General features: G+C 46.1%; 1 pseudogene; it reads left to right on the top strand.

Annotated features, from left to right (window-relative positions):
• Positions 1-269: 269 nt before the first annotated feature.
• LOC129456225 (zinc-binding protein A33-like) lies at positions 270-1,717 on the top strand (annotated as a pseudogene).
• The last annotated feature ends 517 nt before the right edge of the window (positions 1,718-2,234 follow it).

Raw genomic sequence — 2,234 nt, 5'->3', positions numbered from 1 at the left:
AACCTTTTTTGTATTTCAAAACTCACTGCCCTTTGCAAATGGATTACTTTTCATCTAGAATTGTATTTTTTCTACAACACAACCAACAAAACCAAGTAAAATCTCTGACCAGCTCATTTCTTTGAGTTACACTTCAATGAAGAGTTACCCTTCTGATTTGAATAGTTGAAGTTAATAAGACGAAGATTATGAGAGTTAATCATTCACCACTGACACAGGGTGAAGGTCTGAAGCAGTGGAAGTATTCAGTCAGTGTTTGTCAGGGCGACACAGAGGACACAGCTGTGTGAGTCTGAAGACTTTGGTCCAAATGGAGAAGATCTCTGCAGTGGAGGACTTTCTGACCTGTCCTGTTTGTCTGGACACCTTTAAAGAGCCAGTGTCTCTGACCTGTCACCACAGCTTCTGCTCCAACTGTCTGCAGGAATACTGGGACAAGAACAGCACCAGGAACTGCCCCATGTGTCGCAGGAAGTCCTCCAAAGAACATCTAGATGTGAACTTTGCTCTGAAGGAACTGACTGTGTCCTTTTCACAGAAGGAGGAGGCTCCAGGAGGAGAGAGGCCTGTGGTGTGCACCTCACACCCAGAGCAGACGCCTCTGTTCTGTCTGGACGAGAATCGCCCTCTGTGTCCAGCCTGTGAGTTTTCTCTTCACTCGGGGCATAAGGTGGTGACTGTGGACTCAGCCGCGAGAGAAAAGAAGGAGCAGCTGGTCTCACAGCAGCAGTCTCTGTTCCAGAGGAGAAAGAAGGCCTCAAACAAACAGACACAGTGTGAACAAATACAGGAGCTGGCACATGCGCAGGTGGAGGCCTGTGAACGTCACATCAGGGCGGAGTTTGAGAGGTTACACCAGGTTCCTCCAACAGGAGGAGGAGTCTGCACTCAGAGCTCTGAGACAGGAGCAGAGCAGACAGACCCAGACCATAGAAGCACAGATGGTGCAGATCAGGGAGGAGCTGTGTACTGTGGAGCAGAACCTCCTGACTGTGGAAGATCTGCTGAAGAAACAGAACATGGACTTCCTCACACAGTACAGAGACACTCACAAAGACAGACAGACTCTGCTCTCACAGCCCAGCCCACAGCTCAGACCAGGACTCCTGATAAACCAGCCCAAAGTCCTGGCCAACGTGGCCTTCAACGCCTGGAAGAAGATGAGAGCCCTGGTGCAGTACAGTCCAGTCATTCTGGACCCAAACACTGCAGACTCACGGCTCTATGTGTCCTGAGGATCTGAGGAGGGTGAGACGTAGTGAAACTGAAGAACAACAGGTCCCTGATAATCCAGAGAGATTCTGGTACTATGCAGAGGTTCCAGGGCAGTGAGGGCTTCAGCTCTGGCTCTCACCAGTGGGACGTGGAGGTGGGGGACCATCCAGAACTGGGCCATTGGTTTGATCAAAGAGTCTGTCGACAGGAAGGGAGAGCGAGATGGATCTTCCAAAAGATGGACTGTGGTCTTTAGATGCTTGATGATGAAGAATATTATGATGTTGTTGGTAAACTCTTGTCCTGAAGAGGAGCCCTCAGAGGATCCGAGTGCGACTGGACTGTGACGAAAGGGACAGTGTCTTTCTTTGACGCTGGAGACATGTCTCTGATCTGCTCTCACAAGGACAGATTCACAGAGAAAATGTTCCCGTATTTCTATGTTGGTGAATCTGGTGATGCTGAAACCAAAAATATTAAAATATATTGCAGTAAAGGATAAATATGAAAATATACCTTAAAAATACACTGTAAAAACTAAATAGAATTTAGAAATGTATTATTTTTACTTTTACAGATCAGAAATGTGTTGATAAATTTGCTGATGATGAAGCTGAAATCGTTTGTGTTGATCTTGTCAGATCTCTGAAGCTAAGCAGGGCTGGGTCTGGTCAGTACTTGGACGGGAGAACAGTTGCCACTGGGGCAGCTGCGACTTTAGTGGAAACGGTTGTGTCCTTGGGCAAGACACCCTTGTTGTCCACCACCAAGTGTAGAGTGTATGAAAAACACTGACTGAGAGGTTGTGTTTGTCTGTGCATGTGACTGAAACATTTTTATTCTGCCTCTTCTCTTTTAATGTTAATATCTTGATTATTTGTTGTACTGTGATTTGGTCTGTGGTCTTTCTTATGTTGTAAAGCACTTTGAAGTACTTTGTGTACCATTTGTGCTGTACAAATAAACTTAAACACTTTGGCTCTTGAAAGGTGCTGTTTAACCCAGTGCATTATTATTAT

Source organism: Periophthalmus magnuspinnatus, chromosome 4 (assembly GCF_009829125.3).
Source record: "Periophthalmus magnuspinnatus isolate fPerMag1 chromosome 4, fPerMag1.2.pri, whole genome shotgun sequence".
Lineage (NCBI taxonomy): Eukaryota > Metazoa > Chordata > Actinopteri > Gobiiformes > Gobiidae > Periophthalmus > Periophthalmus magnuspinnatus.
This window is presented reverse-complemented; position numbering and strand designations above follow the sequence as displayed.